The following is a 19,938-nucleotide window of genomic DNA, read 5'->3' on the forward strand; positions in this document are numbered from 1 at the left end:
AGTCATAGAAATGCTGTTGTGGACAACAGCACCCATTTTTTTCTTCTTCTATTGGAGCAAATGGGAACACAAAAATGATATTTGCTGTCATCTCTTATTCACCACTGTAGAAGTCGTCCCTATAGGGCAGGCTATATGATGGCTTTCACTTCTGAGAACACCAGAAAATCATTTTAAATCATGTATTGTACTTTGTTGTCTTTTGTGGTATAGCTTTTACTTGCAATTCATAAAAGTGATATGCCATGAGAGGTTGCGTTACAGTAGTTTTAGCATGGTTAAGGTGGTTTCAAGAACGTCTCTGAACCTACAGCCATTTCTTTAGTTTTATGCATCACGCTCCATTCTGCTGGTGAATGTGGATTGATTTCTGAACGCTGATGTCTCCCACCCAGCGGCTTCAAGCTTCAGTTTTGGGGGGTTTTAGAGATGAAAAGTGGTTTACAGCTGTCGCTTTGAAAGCCGGTTTCAAGTCAAAATAATAATTTAAAGGCTTGTTTTAATTAACACAGTCATGGCTGACTGCAATGACAAGATTGTGCTTTGATCCTTTAATCAAAAAAAAAAAAAAAAATCAAGACTGCTAAATAGCAGCTCTTCAAGAACTACACAACTTTTAAATATCCAGCAAGTGTAAGAAATATCCCTTTCATTTCAGAAGCCTCAGACCGCAGCATGTTTGGGTGTAGTGGTGTGCTGTATGCAATATTATGCACCATTTCTATATGTATGCAAATCCCAGATTGCTCTTTTGTTTTGAATATGTACTACAACTCTTACTCTTTATAGAGAATGCTGTATGCATCAATGTGTTGCTGTATTGATTCTACACCTAGCTTACCTATTGCTTTTGCATATGGCCTTTTATGCTTTTTTTTTACTTATATCTTATTTTAGCGTGTAATGTTGCAGTTTGAGCATGAAAAGTGTCTACAATGTTACAAAGTACAAAGTCACTCGAAAGGGAAGTATTCTGTATATCAGTGCACACTGTTTCTGAACTCCCTGAGTGGTCGTTTAGTTTTCGATCGGGAACAAACACGTCACTATATTCCTCATTGAAATAATTCACGGCCAAGACATATGGAAAGGGGGAGGGGGAGCCCTGATTGAGTTGGGTTAGTAGTGTTAGAACAAAACAAAAAAAGCAGTAATGGTAAAGAGCGTGACATTTCCCCAAACATGCTTGAAGTGTTTGACCAATCACAACACTGTCCAGCCAGCCAATCAGAGCTTTGAACTTAAATCGAATTTTTTGGAAGGAGGGGTTTCATAGAGACAGAAACTAAACAGGGGTGGGTTTCCCACAAGCATCCTTAGCCTGTTGAAAGCCTTATGTTAAGCCTGTTGTTCAGCTGTTACCAACATAGTTGAATGATTTGGCATTTCCTGAAACCATAGTTCCAACAAACAGTGTCGTAAACTTGCGTGGTTGGAACTACATCTCTCGAGCTGTGGTTAGAATCATAGTTTCTTGTTAAACTGAAATGTGGAATTAAATGGATTGTGCTATTGGACACAAGCTTGACATTCACTACATCCTGTAGCTTTCATCCCAATTAAAGGTGCGGTATGTATGTAGAAAGTGCCCTCCCCCTCTTTTTGATACATGGACTCTCCCAGTCACCCCTATCATTCAGTGCAAAATGGACTGTTCCAAAACTTTCCACAGGAGTTCGCGAAGTGACGGAGAAGAGAGCAGACGGTTGATAATGAGAATGGGAAACGGCTGAAGATTGTATATAGTTTGAGTAAATAAAGTATTAGTCCAAATCAGTGGAGGCCTTATCGACTGTGCGTGCATTACACCGTAAGTCGTCCCTTAATCAATTAACACTCAACTAACGCTATTCCACCTGTATTAAACACGGATGTTTACAGTTAATGTTGTTTCCATAATTATAGTCTACTGCTGTAACATTACTGTCATTCTATATTTTTCATTTACTGTCAGTTTTAGTCATATTTATATCATATAAACACCGATGCACGGTTGCATCTCAGGTAGCGCGCATGCGCTATAAAGTTGTTTACATCTGAGAGCTGATCGCACGTGAAGCAGCAGTCATGCTCACGCGCACAGCTCATGGACAGTTAGCGCACACATTTTGTATTGTACTGAACGTCCATTCCGATTTATTCTGGTTCATCCTCATAGAGATTATATTGTGTTCCATTTCACAAGTGTTTCATCAGAAACTTTATTAGTATTGTGTTGTGTTTATATATGTTTCTTATATCCATATTTATATCTGTATTTTGTATTGTGTATTTCAGAACCACACATCTATGCACATTTAATAAAACCACCAATTTGGATAAAACCTGAGTAAGACATCATTGTTCTGACTGGACAAACTGTAGCCTTCAACCAAACCCGAACAAGCAATTAGAGTCAAGATTCACAATATGTATGCATGCTGCATACATATACCATATGTTTGCAGATATTTAGGAAACATGCTAAGTTCACATATTTGTGTCTGAAAAGCAATGCTACAGCCAATTATTTTACTTTATTACACTGAAAAAAAAGGTACATTGCTGTCACTGGGCGGTACCCAAAGGTACCATACCGAAAAAGTACTAATATGTACCTTTAAGGTACTAATATGTACCTTAAAGGGACAATAAATGTACCATTTAGGGACAATCAGTGGCGATTTTGAACAGTGCAAATGTCCAGGGAACCTTGGAGTTTGACATGAGGGAACCACCAATGATTCAAACTAGGGCCGGGACTTTAACTCGTTAAAGTCCCGTAATAAATTAATCTTAATTAACGCGTTAAAGTCCCGGCCCTAGTTTGAATCATTGGTGGTTCCCTCGTGTCAAACTCCAGGGTTCCCTGGAGATTTGCACTGTTCAAAATCGCCACTGATTGTCCCTAAATGGTACATATTAGTACCTTAAAAGGTACATATTAATTAAGATTAATTACGCAAATAAAAAAATAATTTTAACAACAATTTTATTTTTGCACAGAGGAATGTTTTTCAATGAATGAGTTTCTTCGACGGACCGATTATACTGGAACACCAACTAGCGCTCACGAGTCACAACAACAACAAACCATAGTGAACATGAACGAAGAAGCTGATGAGACCGCTTTGCTTGGCCCCGTGGATGGGAAATTTTGTTTTAAAAAACGAAAGGATGGAAGCGTCGACTAGAGCACGGTTGTGTGGAAGCTATACAACAAGGAATTAGCGTATCACCGCAGCACATCGAGCCTCAAATATCACAAATATGCTTTTGCTAAACTTAATGGCAAACATTGCACTGGTCTGCTGGACTGAAATCAATAAACAATATTTTGTTGATTAAGCTTATGTATTCAGTCATTATTCAATGGTATACTAAAAATACATGTGAAAAATTACTTCTCACTGTTTTCGATTAATTCATTACAAAGCCTCTAATTAATTAGATTAATTTTTTTAATCGAGTCCCGGCCCTAATTCAAACATCAAAAAAAGGAAACAAAAACAGTGAAGTCCTCAGTTCATTACAGTAGCATAGCAGAAAAATGATGCTAAGTGGAGAAAGCTGCTGATTGAATGAACTATACGGGTAAATTGAATGCTAAATACTCAACCCATTCTCACTCCCAAGGCGTCAAAAACCGAAGCATGGTCAAGTGCCTTCCGCGTCACAATTAAGACGCAAAAGGTACCCCAAGGCGTCATGTTTCGACGCGCTGGGTGTTCCATTCATTTCAGTGAGAAACCTTTGGCTTCATACACATATCTAAATGAACTATAATAATATTAAATACACAAATTTCTATCTCAAATCGTTTAATTAGCAGAAATTATTACTTTAATATACCTAAAGGTCATTAACAACAGTCCTATATTGTTGAATGTGGTTGAATGTGGAGATGCATGCAACCGCTTCAGGGAAACAGTTTGTGACTAGCTAGTTACGATGCATCACACTATGATGGTTAAGCAGTGAGTTATTTTAATGTACGGAAAAAACCTCCGCGCATTACTGATAGACTGGGAAGAGAGGTGCTGCAACATTTTAAAATATGTGAACATGTATGTTTTATGAACATCAAGCCTAACTGAAAAGGAAAAAATCAAGACTTTGAAAATGTGCTTAATATGGCCTCTTTAAAAAAAAATGAGCTGGTGCAATATGCTATATACTGCGCAGTGAATTGCATTCATGAACAGCCTTTGAGCTGCCGTGTGATTGATTGTCTTGTGTGAGAAGGCCGATGCTCAGTTAAGGTTTGTGGCAGGTTTTGGTCTAGTCACAGAGGTAGTAGTTACTGTCCTATCAGTAATCTGCACACGCTCAGTCTCTTGCGTTCAGCAACACTCAGGGTGAGATCAGCTCGAGTCAGGTCCTCATTAATGGAAAAGCTGATCACAGAGGACAGGCTCTGTCTTTCACAAACAGACATAATCTATCTTTCTTTATCATGCATATTGCATAAAGTCAATGTAGATAGAGATGTATAAATATATAGCATATCCGAGTCATGAATCAATACGCTGATTCATGTGTTTGAATCTTTATTTGAGGATTGAAAACCAAACTGAAAGAGAAGACAATGCTGAATAAAGTTGTATTTTTTGTGATTTTATATATGTTTTTATTCCCTTTCTGGACTGTATAGTGTGCATACACTTCCGTACGCTCTCGGACTAAATATAAAATATCTTAAACATGTTTAAGAAGATGAAGATGAATGGAGGTCTTATGGGTGTGGAACGGCAGGGTGAGTCATTAATGAAATACATTTATTTTATTTTTATTTTTAATTGAGATAGCAATCAGGATGCAACATTAGGAAGAATAAAGATTTATAATACTTTTAAATTCAGAAAAATACATGCACTACTGATCAAAACTTTTGAATAATTTGAATTTTATTTATTAAGTCTCTTCTGCTCACCAAGGCTGCATTTATTTATACACTGTAAAAAAAATATTTAGAAAAAAAGTTACCTGGTTGCCTTAAAATTTTGAGTTCATTGAAATAAAAAATTTGAGTTAATACAATGAACATTTTTAGAGATTGGACAACCTTTATTAAAATATTATTAAAAGATTTTGTAAGCATATTGGGTAATTGTGTGTGTTTTATTTCTGATGACGCAGTAAAACATGCCAAATAGTGCTATTTTCATGATTTATCATATTTTGTATGTGTTTCAGGTACAATCATATTTTGAGTTTCTATTTATTGATTTATTGATACCTTCATTATATCAACTAATTTTTTTTAATTTCAATAAACTCAAAATTTTAAGGCAACCAGGTTACTTACTTTTTTAAGTTAAACCAACAAAAACCAACCAAATTTTTTTTACAGTGTAGGCTACCGTAAAAACAGTAATATTGGGAAATCTTATTGCAATTTAAAATAACTATTTTCTTTTTAAATATATTTTTAAATGTAAAATATTAATTTGATGCTGAATTTTCAGCATCATTACTCCAGTCTTCAGTCTCTAGATGTTTGTAGTCACCTAATGTCATGTATTTACATATTTATGTTATATATTTTTAGTTTATGTATTTCATCATATTTAATACATTGTTGTGATTCAATGTGGAAGAACACAATTAATGTTCCTGAATGCATTTTCTTTGAATGTAAATTTCCTGTTAGTTATTCCAATAGAATTCTAGTTCAACTTTCTGTGGGTGTGGCCAATTCAATTAACATCAACATGAACTTAAAGGTCCCGTTCTTCGTGTGTTTTCGAAGCTTTGATTATGTTTACAGTGTGCAATATAACATGAGTTCATGTTTCGCGTGTAAAAAAACACAGTATTTTTCACACAATTTACGTTTCCTCTGTCCTAAAAACGGCCTGATCATTTCCTTGTTCTATGAAGTCCCTCCTTCAGAAACACATAACGAGTTCTGATTGGGCCAGCGCTTCCCGTGTTGTGATTGGACAGCAGCTTAGCGCACTTTGCCCGGAAAGGTCCCGCCTCTTACCATAACGGGGAGATGCAAGCGCTGAATGCGCGCTCTTCTCCACGTGTGAGAGCAACAAGACCACGCCCCCTATTTTGCGTGTTCTTGTGGGCGGAGGGTTAGTCAACAAACGGTTCTAGTGACGTCATTACAGCAGGAAGTGCAGCGGTGTAGTCCAAACCGGCCGTTCGCTGTAGGCTTTGAAAGGGAACTTCTGTTAAATAAAATATCTCACTTGGCATTGAACTTTGAGCTTTATAATTTTACAGGTATTATTTATGCTCCAACAGCAACATTTCACACTAACTAAAGTTTGAAAGATGGAATCGCGAAGAACGGGACCTTTAATTGGAGCCACTTAATCAATTCAGAGTGTTTCATGACCCTGATACATACATGCATTTAACTAGAAATTAAAAAAACTGCTTATGATTGCAATAAAAAATAAATAATTATAATTATTATTTGCTGTTATTGCACATATATATTCAGCTTAAAAATAGCAATTATTACTCAAGAATTTGTCAAACTTGGATTAAGTGTCTGTTATATGACTATATTAAAGCATGCCCGTTTTAGTATGAAGCATCTGTCCTTGTTTGTTTGGCATTGTGGATGTGGATTTGGATTTGCCACACATAAGCTATTCACGCTGCTTCATGTTGTGATTATTGTCACTTTCCTGCCTCCAAACTGCTGGTGTAGGACGAAATCGATAAACATCCCAATTTTTTTGTTGTTGCCTTAATGAAGTTATCATTGATCTTTCGCTATGACAGAACACACGCAGAGTGTCCACACTAACCGTATGGCAGTGACACACATAGAAACCTCATAATGGCCGCCAACAAATCTAACCTACCTGAAAGTTAATCAAGACAATTCATTCATCACTCCTCAGTACATGCAAATGAAACTGTTTATGTCAGACTCAGATGGGCTTGATTATCATCGCTGTGGCTACACACAGAAGAGGATTTACAATTATGCTTTTTTTTTTTTTTTTTTTTTTTTTTTTTGCTGTTGTAGTTGTCAAAATATATTTCTAAAAGAATAAAAGGTGCTGTTCCAAAACTAAAGCGGGTCTACTACTGCAGAGGTAAAGGCAGATGATGAGCAATGGGCTGATGTTGGATGGCCATGTGCTTATGATGCATTAAAATGCACATATGTTGCCTATGTAAGGCAGCTCTCACTAGGATTCGCAAAAAAATATTTTTCATTGGTAATCTGCTGATTGTATTTTATACTGAACTCTGTGTACATTTACCCTTGTGAAAAGCACACTTCTACATACACTGTTTAGGAATAACATTATGACCACTGATAGGCGAAGTGAGTAACACTGATTATCTCTTCATCACGGCTCCTGTTAGTGGGTGGGATATATTCGGCAGGAAGTGAACATTTTGTCCTCAAAGGTGATGTGTTGGAAGCAAGAAAAATGGCCATAAAAGGATTTGAGTGAGTTTGACAAAGTTGGCCAAATTGTGATGTCTAGGCGACTGGGTCAGAGCATCTCCAACACTGCAGCTCTTGTGGGCTGTTCCCGGTCTGCAGTGGTCAGTATCTATCAAAAGTGCTCAAAGGAAGGAACAGTGGAGAACCGGCCACAGGGTCATGGGCGGCCAAGGCTCATTGATGAACGTGGGGAGCGAAGGCTGGTCCGTGTGATCTGAACAAACAGACGAGCTACTGGAGCTCAAATTGCTCAAGAAGTTAATGCTGGTTCTGTTAGAAAGGTGTCAGAATACACAGAGCATCGCAGTTTGTTGCATATGGGGCTGCAAAGTAGGCATGTGAGCATCAGGACTGGATCGCGGAGCAATGGGAGAAGATGGCCTGGTCTGATGAATCACGTGGATGGCCGGGTGCGCATGTGTCGGTAACCTGAGGAACACATGGCACCAAGATGCACTATGGGAAGAAGGCAAGACAGTGGAGGCAGTGTAAAGGGAAACCTTGGGTCCTCCATCCATGTGGATGTTACTTTGACACGCTCCACCTACCTAAGCATTGTTGCAGACCATGTTCAGCCTTTCATGGAAACGGTATTCCCTGGTGGCTGTGGCTCTTCCAGCAGGATAATGCTCCTGACACAAAGCACAAATGGTTCAGGAATGGTTTGAGGAGCACAACAATGAGTTTGACGCATTGACTTGGCCTCCAAATTCCCCAGATCTCAATCCAATCGAGCATCTGTGGGATGTGTTGAGCAAACAAGTCCGATATGGAGGCCCCACCTCACAACGTACAGGACTTAAAGGATCTGCTGCTAACATATTGGTGCCATTTACCACAACATGCCTTCAGGGGACTAGTGGCCTCGACGAGTCAGGGCTGTTTTGGTAGCAAAAGAGGGACCAACGCAACATAGGTCATAATGTTATGCCTGATCAGTGTACTTTTAAAAAGACTACGTATTACACAGATAACTACTTGCTACTATTTAACATTTTTAGATTTTTAAATAGATACGCTACAAGTGCACATTCAATGTAATCCACAATTCTTTTTCAGGGATATTACTCATATTACACTAGTTTAGTGTATATTATACTGTACGGTACGGCAACTGCCAAGCATTTTTGAAATATGTTGCATTGCATTGCAGTAGCACTGCTGTACTAAAACCATTAAAGAACATTAATGCATGAATGCTTTAATATGAAAACCTGCGCCGTGGAAAGGTGAAGAAAAAAAGTTGAAGATTTAATCAGTTACTTTCCCTTCAGCATACAAAATGAGGCAGAACAATTTCCATATCCATTTATATTCTAACTACAGATCTGGAGTCGATTGAATACATAACTGCCTTGTGTTTTTGCACTTCAGTTTATATTGCACATTTCAGATCTTCTGGGGAAAGCAGTCGGAGGTTTATTTTTTTGAGTTTTCATACCTTCAAAGTTTCCATGTCTGACGTTTTGTCACTCAATCAGCCTTTCTTCTTTTCCAAAGTTAAAAAGAGCTAAAAAAGAAAAAGAAAAAAAAGAGTAAACATTGAATTAAAAAACAAAAAAACAATTTTTTTAAATGTTGCATGCATAAGAATGTATTTAGTCAGACTTCAGTGCTTTTGAGTGCTTTTTTGTTATTTTTAAACATTCTCTGGATTCCCTGACACTTTTCACAGTATCATGTGGGTCAATGACATACCGTGCATTTTTTTGTGTCCAAGTGGATTATTTCCTTTTAAAATAATTTGATAAATTCACGACATATTATTCTATGAACAGACTAAGAATCTATTTAAAATGGTGTCTTAATAATTAAAAACTATATGGCATCATCATGAATGAGTTCCCTATGTTTGGGAACAAACAGCTTGGAAAAGGTTTGGTTGAAAGTTATGGGCTATTGTCCGACAAAATGCACCGAGGAGTAATTTGATTCTGAAGGAAACCTTTAAGTCTAAACCGGAATCTATCCTACCATTCAAGGACTTGGAGACTGTTTTGCACGCATTTGTTTCCAAACCAAACATTTGGATTATCGTAATGCTCTGTATCTAGGCATAAGTGAATATCTGGATGTCCAAAATGCTGCAACGAATGAAAATACCAGAAAGCAGAATCATATAATACCTGTATTGACATCTCTTCACTGGCTTCCTGTAAAATATGGAATACAATACAAGGTGTTAATGTTTGTCTAGCATTGCATGATCAGGCTCCTGAGTATAATGGACTTATATGCTAAAGGGCTAAATCAGCGCTGGGAAGATGAATCTGTATTTAAACTGGGTCATTAATGTAGTAGAAATGTGATTTTTTTTTTATTTGGTTCCTTCTAGACTGAGAAAAGACAGAACATTTATTTTTGTCTCATGGGGATGAAAGACAACAATTCCCAGAATGCTTCGCTGCCCTATGAGGCCACTCCCAAAGCCAGCGCTACTGGATCACTGTGACTGGATCATTTTCACTTTCCCACCACCACGTTCATTTTCATAAAATCAGTTCAGTTAGAGAACAGACACTCCAATTAAACACTGAACGTGTCTGGTCAATATGTGATTTAGCCGCTGAGGGAGTGTCACAGCATAAAAGCAGCAGGAGTCAGATATATTAACAGTCATGGATGAGCTCGTGATGAGAGCTGAGATAAAGAGCCGCGGCATATTATAGAGAGAGCCGCGGCATATTCACAGCGCGTGTTCAGTCTGGGGCGTTTTCAGTTCATGCCTTTGGAAGCTTAACTTTCATAGGAATTAATTTGAGAAGTTGAAACACTTACTTTGCTGGCTGCTCTGTTCAAATGAATACCCGCGGCTGCCCGAGCTGAGTGCTTTGTGATCTCCCATCCAACATGTGCCAGTTGAAAACATGCAAAAATGGCTCCCTCTGCTGGCTGTAGTCTTTGGCCTCTGGCCAAAATTTTGTCAGATGACGCAAATTGACCATATTTGCGTCATAGGAGGAATTCTTCTAGAAATAAAATGCATAAATCTCTCGTCTCAGGGGGATATGAGCAAGGGGGTAATCTAGCGCTCGGAAAGCGTTCCACCGCTAGGGGCTGCCATTGCTAACCAAGCCATCACCTGCTGTTAGCATCCCATTGACTCCCATTCATTTTTGAGTCACTTTGACAGTGAATAACTTTACATCTGAGGCGTTTAAAGACTCCATTTGTCCATTGTTTATTTCTAAAGAAACACGACAATGCATAAAAGGCTCCGTTACCTTGTATCTTACACTATCGCCCCGTAGAAGCTGTTTTTGTAAAAATAGGCTAACTATTGCGTCATAACCAACGCGACTCTGTCGCACAGTTGAGAAATTACCGTATAGACCTGAGGAGACGCTCGCAGGCAATCTTCTGCTGTCTATGAGACAGTCGGGGGGACGTGGAGACATAAAGTCTGATAAAGTCAAGGGGGAAGAATGGGGAGAAGCCCGTAGTGAGCCAAAAGCAACGGGAGAAAATATTTAAACAACGAAATTCTCTGATTCAGCTTTCACTTTCCACAACTACTAGAAGACCTACAGCTGTCAGACAGAAGGCTCACGTCACATCTACGTCGTCAAGCTCAGTCTGAGCCTGCGCAGTTCACTCAGCCATCAGGAAGTGAGTGCTCCTATACTGACATCACTTAACGCCGTAGAAGGCAATGGGATCCCTCCGTCCATTTCTTTTACTGTCTATGGATATGAGGGGGGGGGAGCACGATAATTTGAATATACTCCAGGGCTTCTACTGATAAAAAGCCATATGCTAATCGCTGAAGTAACCCTTTAATAAATGTCTCTACGCCATCTGCGCTCCTCTCAGAGTGATTAGTTTGTATGATTTATCCTGGTGTTATTTCTGTTGCTGTTTTATGTTTCTGTTACTTTGAGTTTTTTTATTATTTATGGTCAGCATTAAATGGTTCATTTAAATGGTTTTGAAGGTGCTTTATAAATAAAAGTTGAGCTTGGTTGCATTTTTGTCAGTTAAATAAAGGTTAAAGAGAATGAACAAATCACAAATGCTTAATTTTGTTGCATTTTGCAAAATTTCCTAACTCTTCTGGATTTAGGCTTGTAGTTTAATGTTCAATGCAACAACAAAAAATGTCTAGAAAAATAAATGATTGTTATTATTTAACTAGCAAGTTAGAACGACTGGAAAAGTCATGCTGAAGTCATTCTGATTGGCAAGCTCTGTCAATAGGAATTGACCCCATGATCATGGGTAGTCTTTGCTGTGGCTGTAGTGTCTCTGCTATCAGTGGTGAGAGGCTCACTGAATGCCTGCAGTAACCAGGCGGGGGTGGTATAGTCCAGATGTTGAGTAATTCTTCACTCTCTCAGCAACTGAAGGCATCAACATCTTTGTTGATCCTGGAACAGCATTGCAATCAGCCAATCAGATTTGAGGGATAAGTTTACAGTTTATGGCAAGTTTAGGCTTACAACCAGGGCAGCAGTGTTAATCACCTATCATTTCAGGGCTAACTCAAGGGAACGGTTTAGGGTTAATGATGTGGTTAGGATTTGTTCCAGGATCAACAAAATATGTTGACCCAGGAATGCATTTAAGACTCTTAGACAACTAACTAACAGAGAAATACAGCTCCAATATGTATTTGACCCGTTAAATTGCATTTAAAACGTCTGAAAATGTAATTCATTAGATACTAAATATCAAAGCAAGTGTCATTTATTTTAAAGAAACAGCACAAAAACACTTTTCACACAACATATTTATAATTTATAAAACATAGTGTTGAAAATCAAGGCTGTGTTTGTGAAGCATTTAATGTTGGTCAATGTGACCTTGAAGAGAACTGACTTTAAACATCCACTAAAAATCACAGAAAAAAACATTTTATTAAACGTGTTTTGCAAAAAGTAGTATTTGAATACAAATCTCGCTTTGATATTTTGTGATCTAATGCAGTGAAAATCAGATATTTTTAAGTGTCCTAAATAATAATGTGTGAGTCTGTTGTATACTGCATGTTTTGTCTTTACCCGTAGAGTCCCTGAATTATGCATTTATTCTGAAATATAGAATACATTTTCACTGCAGTATTGAGCGAACATGCTGTCATTTCCTCTTTTCCTTTACAACCACACAAATGTTTTAATAATTTACACCATTTGGAAGGTTCGTGCTGCTGTATGGAAAGCAGTGCGAATCACAGGCGTCCTAAGAGGATGAAGTGTTCCGTCTGGCCGCGCCAAAACCGGAGAGTCCGGCGTTCCGGACGGAGTATCCAGGCTACAGGTTCATGGAATACAACAAATAACAAACGCGATGAAATGTTTAATGATGTGATGGACCCTCAGCGCTTTTACTTTCTATTTAAGGAAGATTCCATGGTATAGATGATCACTCAAAGACCTGCACTAAAGTTTAGAACAGCATATTTATACTATTTCTATAAGCATGGCATCACTGTTCTTTATTGGCTTTGAGTGTTCCACGATGGCACTCTTGTCAAAAATATAGCTGAGCTTGTTGCCAAAAATTATGGAAGTATATCTTCTATATACAAGATTTGATTCTGGCCAAATAAGATCTTATATAGGCTGCATAACGTTGCTGCTGCCTTTTGGCACATCTCCGTGCATGTGTCTTAAAATGCTGTCTATGTAGGCTGTTGACTAGGTTTGGAACAGAGCCAGTGTATCATGTAACAGATGCTAGAATTACCACTTTTTACTTACAGATCACAGGTGTGTGATTTGGTTGTTTCCTTTTTTCAGATTCCCATGCACAGAGGGGTGTCAGACTCGGGGGGTAAAGGGTACCCCGAGGCAGGGGGAGGGCCCTTAGAAGTCTGTTTTCTATACATACAAATACGTGCTCTAACATTTCAATAGCATTTATGTACAAATGGCTTATTTTGTTTTAATTTTAAGCGTTTTTATGATAAAAATGCAATACCCCACCCATTGGTATCACTATGGTATTTGGTACAGGGGCCCAGCAAGATGGTTTGTACCCAGGACCCAAAATTTGCTGCTATGCCACTGGCCATGCAACATGGTCCTGTACGGCTCATGACATGACTTACATATCATACACATTTCTCACATTTACCTAAACATTGCCAAAGGTCAACCTTTTTTGAGGTCAAGAATAAATTCTGCTTATTGTTAGGATTCCGGCAGAGTAGTCTCCTTAGATTCCTCTATTTCTTTAATCTAAATATTTTCATTTATTTGTTTCCATGCAGATGTGAAACGTTTTCCGAAGTTGCTCAAATGCAACACAAGTTTTGACAAGAGGATTAGACATTTTTTGTCTGTTTGAGTTGTGGCTTCTTCTCTTCTTGTTGGGAAAATATTCAATTGTTCCAGTGTTCCAAATTCCAAAATATTCCATTGAAAACAGACCAAGATTCTTTGGACCATTTCTTACCATTTAGACCCAAAATCCATCAATGATGGACATATAGGTCACTGGAGATGAAAAGATGCATGGATTTGAGTATTGTGGTTTATTTGTTTTATCTAAAACTTTTAGGTAAGACGTATTTGTTAGCCTGACGTGTCTGCTCGTGTCTGCACGCATGTAAAAAAAAAAAAAAAAAATTTAATGATACACAGAGTACTTACCCAACATGATCATCATTTCTGAGAGAAATTGTGACGGTGAATGCAGATACAAACAAGCTCTCCGTTTAGGATTCGAGTAAATATAATCCAAGCCCCTTTGATGACGTGATGATTACGTTACTGTTTATCATCTGTCCGTCATCGTCTAAAGCCCGCCCTGATGATTTCATTGGTCCGAACAGTTTCTGTTCGGGGATAATCGCTATGGAGCGAGGCCTGACCGAACCGCCCGACCTAAAACTTTTGTGGGTGGGACTGAGATCGGCAGGCATCTAGGCTATGTATTTGTACGAATCTCCTAAAAATATACAATTCCTTTAAATCACATTTGTAAAGTATAATTTTAAATAGTTTATACAAAATAGTGGTTTTATTTTAGATTTTAAATGATTATAATAAATTAGTTTATTATCATAAAATGATTTATAATAATTTAATTTATGGTCATTTTAATGGAAAAAGTTTTTACTGTCACAATAATGATAATTTCAGGTAAACGTGCTTAATTGTCATTAAAAAAAGAAAATAAATAATGTCACGATGCAAACACGGTCCTACAAAAAATGGCTTTTTCTTTGAGAAAATATTTATTTTTATGAAATTTAACCAAGGCATTTGCACCTTTAGCTTTGTGCTTGAAAAATCACACAGAATATTTAATTTAAACTTTTTTTTTAATTCTATTTTTAGACATTGAAAAATATCAGAATTTGTGTAATTTTTAAGAAATGTTATGATTTACGCATTTCAATTAATAGTAAAATTCCATAGAATTTATTTGAACAATGCTTACATATTATTAATATTATGAAAAATCTGGAAGCTGTCCATGTTTATAGCTCTAAAAAGTTGAATTAAGACAGGAGAAAATATATATGATTCTATTGGTCAAGGGCATGTCTTGCTGCAGTGCTTCAAATGGCTTGTCAGCTGCAGCAATTCCATGCCGTTTCATAATTCACAGATGATGTCCGGATGAATCCCAGCATGATGGAATGGTAGCTCCAGACACACGTGAATGGAAAAGAAAAAGATCCCATGCTATAGCAGGGTGGGTTGTTTAAGAGGCACACTGGTCTCAAACCTGCGATTTCCAGAGGCGCTACATGCTTGTCTGCCATCGTGTAATGAGATACCGTTACCTGCAGGTCCCGCTTTACAAGCATCTGACTCAGATTTGAGACACCTGGTAATAATAATTTCAGCTCGGAGAAGCGTGAGGGTTGTTACTGTTCTCAGAACGACGTCAAGTCTTTATGAAACCGTATGCTGACCAGACTTTTGTCATGGAAGATAAAAGCCTTTGCCTCCTGTGTCCCACGGTGAATTGGGTTGCTTTGCCATCACATGAGCGTATGCCTCATAAATCATTGTTTTGTCCCGCTAGGGCACTGGCTAATACTTTTGCTTGAGTTTTCTGTATCTTGTAGCAGCAACTAACAAGTGGGTCTGTTTTTATGACATAAAGCAGCAGTATTTGCTGCAGAAGGGCTGCCGCTTTGCATAGTTTGTGCTTGCTGTTTAATAATTATTTGAAACTTAGCAAACTGGCAGCTTCATTAGTAAGGAAAATATTTTGAACTCTGTCATGAGACTATAAACCTTAAAGGGGGGGTGAAATGCTGTTTCATGCATACTGATCTTTTTACACTGTTAAAGACTTGGAATCCCATACTAAACATAGACAAAGTTTCAAAAGTTAAGGTGGACGTTTGATGGGAGTATTTCTTTGTCAAAAATACTACTTCCGGTTAGTCATAAGTTTCGGCAAGTTTTTTGAGATCATGCGTCCCCATTGACGTTAGTGGGGGCGGAATTTCCTTGTATGGGCCTTACGGACAATTCTACCGGAAGCGCGTGAGAGAGAGCGAGGGAGAGAGCGAAAGCAACAGGCTACGCCCATCAAAGCGCTGGCTTGTAGGATGCTAAACAGGTGATATAACCAGTAGCTACTGACTTACCCACTGATAGGCCGGCGGTCGATCTGTATTAGCACTTTCCTCACGCGACGGGCGAATCACTTTCCTCACAGAGCGACTCACTTTCCTCACGCGGCAGGCGAATCACTTTCCTCACTGAGCGAATCACTTTCCTCACAGAGCGACTCACTTTCCTCACGCGGCGGGCGAATCACTTTCCTCACTGAGCGAATCACTTTCCTCACTGAGCGAATCACTTTCCTCACAGAGCGACTCACTTTCCTCACGCGACGGGCGAATCACTTTCCTCACAGAGCGACTCACTTTCCTCACGCGGCAGGCGAATCACTTTCCTCACTGAGCGAATCACTTTCCTCACAGAGCGACTCACTTTCCTCACGCGGCGGGCGAATCACTTTCCTCACTGAGCGAATCACTTTCCTCACAGAGCGAATCACTTTCCTCACAGAGCGACTCACTTTCCTCACGCGGCGGGCGAATCACTTTCCTCACTGAGCGAATCACTTTCCTCACAGAGCGAATCACTTTCCTCACGCGGCGGGCGAATCACTTTCCTCACTGAGCGAATCACTTTCCTCACAGAGCGAATCACTTTCCTCGCAGAGCGACTCACTTTCCTCACTGCAGCGCGCTGCTGCACACGTCATTATTTAGCTCCGCTCACATGACACGCCCCCACCCGCTCGGCTTTTTTCGGAAAGACTCGGAACAGCGCATCTTTCTTATATAATTATAAAAAAAATAAAGACTTTTCGGAGATATGCAGGATGCAATGCTACTCTATAGGTACTCAAGATTGACATGACACTGACTGAAACTGAGTGTTTCACCCCCCCTTTAATGAAACAATTTAATTATCAATTGATATTACACTGCACCCACATTGGACCAGCCGGTTTGGAAGCTGCAGCGCCATCTTCTGGTCAGATGCGGGAATTTTTTAGGCACAACACTCACAGTGCATTATGGGTTTTCTTTAGCTGTTGATCATGGGTGCGTCCGAAACCTGGAAAATGCTGCCTTCAGAGGTCACATTTCAAGGCAGAAATGCATCAAGCAACGTCCAAATCTAATGTTTGCTTCACTTCCTGTCTCCTGAGATTTTTGAAGGCAGCATACATGTGTCCTTCGCTGCCTTTGATATCCCACAATCCTGTGCTTTCCATTCAGTGACAGTTGAGCTTGGAAAATAAGATGGCATCCAACAAGTTGCGTTTGCTGGTCAGTTTGTGTGTAAATGTATGTTTTTAACCAATATTTTCCACTTCTGATGTAATTTCTAGCGAGAAATTACTAATGTAGTAATTAAAGATGTGTTTAGTTCTCACCAAAGCACTCCCTATTTTGCTGTAGATCCTTGAACTGTTACACTGCCTTAGAAGTAGGGTTGGGCATCGAGAACCGGTTCTAACTTGGAACCGTTTAAAAAATATCGATTCCATTGGAATCGTTTGGAAAATTTATTTTCGGCTCCGATCTTCGGTTCCAAGCGCGCAAGTTTTGGTTTCCATGGCCACCTGATTTCCGGTGCTTGCGCGCCCGCTTGTTCTTTTAGTCATGGAAGCCCGGTAAGCGGCTCTGAAGTGTGGATTTATTTCACTTTTAAAAGCCTGGGTCGGCACAGTGCAACTAGTGTTGTCAAAAATATCGATACTGAAATATCTGAAAAGATACGATAGCCTGCTCAGCCTACACAATCGATCCCAGCTGCCCTCCTCTCCTCTCTGACCGACAGCGAGTTGAAGCGCAGCCGCATATTCTCATTCAGCCGGTTAACCTCTGAACACGACGGACGCGCGTTCTGCTGGACTTTTCCTTACGACAGCGTGTTAGTGTTAGTGTGATCGGTCTGAATTTCGCGCGGGATTGCACATAATTCTACGAATCCCCGCAGATTTCAAGCTCACATCTGAAGCGCGCACACACACATAGCCTACCGTAATAAAGCCGCCCCTGACATACAAGTGCAAATATTCCCTTCTTTTTACAGCTTATTATTGGTCAAATACACTCAAACAAATTCTCAGTGCACATTTTGAACAGTATGTAAACACAGTCTTAAACAATTCAGGAAGAAATGAAGAATGAGTAACAGGAACAGTGTTCAGGATCCATGAGTGCGGCAGTTCTTAAAGGGACAGCAGTCATTTGTTATTCAAAGTCAAACTATAAAAAGACAAACGATCACACTGCTCTTGACTGATCAACTTGTCTAACTTTAATGGTTTTATATGAAACTATTTAATTTTTTGCAAAAACATTATCCAATGTTATTTTAAATTTATTTAGCCACTTTGCGTTTTTTTTATTCAGTTTCTTACCTGAATGTTAGACCTACCTGAAAAAATAAAGCAGTCTATTTAATTTATATATTTTATTCTATTGTATTTATTTGTGCTATTTTGTGTAATATGTATCTTTGTTTATTCAATTTACCATTCAAAATCGAGCTTACTTGTGCTGTGTGTAAACTATTGCAACACAATTACCCCGTTGTAAAAAATACATTGAGTTAACAAATATTTGTGAGAGAATTTTAATAGTAATTGATCAATGTTTATATATGAGAAAAAGCTTAAAAGCTTTATCAAATAAAGTGATCTCTTCAGAAGAAATGTTTGATTGCCTAGACTTTCAAAAGACAGACAAAAAAAAAATGTATATAAAAAATATCTAATTGACAGTATATGCAGCATTTTTCCCCCCATTGTATTGAAAATAGCATTGAATATCGATGTGGCATGTTTTGACTCCACCCCTCAAAGAATCGGAATCGAGAATCGAAAAGAACCGGAATCGAAAGTAAGAATCGGAATCGGAATCAGAATCGTTCAAATCAAAACGATGCCCAACCCTACTTAGAAGTCTGTCCGAAATCAGTTTGGTGAGGTGCCTTCATGCACAAAACACTGCCTTACAAGCCATTGCCTGATGAGGCAGCAAGGAAACGAGTCGGCTGCCTAGGTTTTTGGACGCAGCCCATCAGTTGTACAATCGTAATTGCGGTGCATTGTGGGATTAAATGAGTGCACTCAATTACATCCACTATGGTTTTGGACACAACTATAAATGGCTGTTCACTCAAATAGTGCCCTATTTAAGGGTATGGGGGGGGGGGCACACAGCCAACGACATTAAGCACGTTTATGTTGCCTTCATGTGTTAATGGAAATGTCCTACTTCCCACTTCTGAAGTCATGATTATGAGCTTGTCGCATTCAAGTGCTTTGTTGTCAGAAAGAACAAGAATCATGGAGGTCGCCTGGTTTATTCTGGGAAAGTCTTATTAAAGCCTCTATAAAGGGACTGGTGTCTAGATCATCAGCTTGTGGCCTATTCTGTAATTTTGTAGGCTTGAAAATAATCAATAACATAATAATAAAAAAATAATAAAAAAAACATTTGCTTTACTGTTTCAACCTACACAAAGGCCATTTAAAATGTCTAAAGACAGAGGTGTTGATATTCCTCAAGGCCTGTAGGCCAAAATCTGTCCCATCTTTAGTACAGTGCGGGAAGCTAAAATGATCAATGTCTCACGTTTAGGTTTAGTCACATGGTCAAGAAAGGGATAAAAGAGGATTGTAACTGTTGCTCTGGCTCTCTCTCTTCTTGGAGTCTGCTCTCTGGCTCTTCTTTTTCTGAGCTTCTTTGCTCTAGCTCTTTCTCTCTTCTCTTTTCTAAAGCCTGTCTCCCCCTCTCTCTCTCTCTCTCTCTCTCTCTCTCTCTCTCTCTCTCTCTCTCTCTCTCTCTCTCTCTCTCTCTCTCTCTCTCTCTCTCTCTCTCTCTCTCTCACTTTCTATCCCTCTGCACACAGAAAAATAGGGTGTCAAAATTTTACCTTTAGGGGTACAACAGCTTGTCGCTGGGGCAGTACCCTTAAAAGGATATCTTTGTACCTTTTTTACTCCTAAAAGGTGCATATTAGTACCTTTGAGTACAAATGCGTACCTTAAGGTACTACTATGAACCTTGTTGTGTTAAAAATGGTACAAAG

General features: G+C 38.8%; 1 protein-coding gene across 2 annotated transcripts in view; it reads right to left on the minus strand.

Moving 5' to 3' along the window:
* crybb3 (crystallin, beta B3) overlaps positions 1 to 19,938 on the minus strand; it is a 783,391-nt gene that overhangs the window by 376,859 nt on the left and 386,594 nt on the right. The gene's annotated exons all lie outside the window — the stretch shown is intronic.

Source organism: Pseudorasbora parva, chromosome 3 (genome assembly GCF_024679245.1).
Source record: "Pseudorasbora parva isolate DD20220531a chromosome 3, ASM2467924v1, whole genome shotgun sequence".
In the NCBI taxonomy this organism is placed as follows: Eukaryota; Metazoa; Chordata; class Actinopteri; order Cypriniformes; family Gobionidae; genus Pseudorasbora; species Pseudorasbora parva.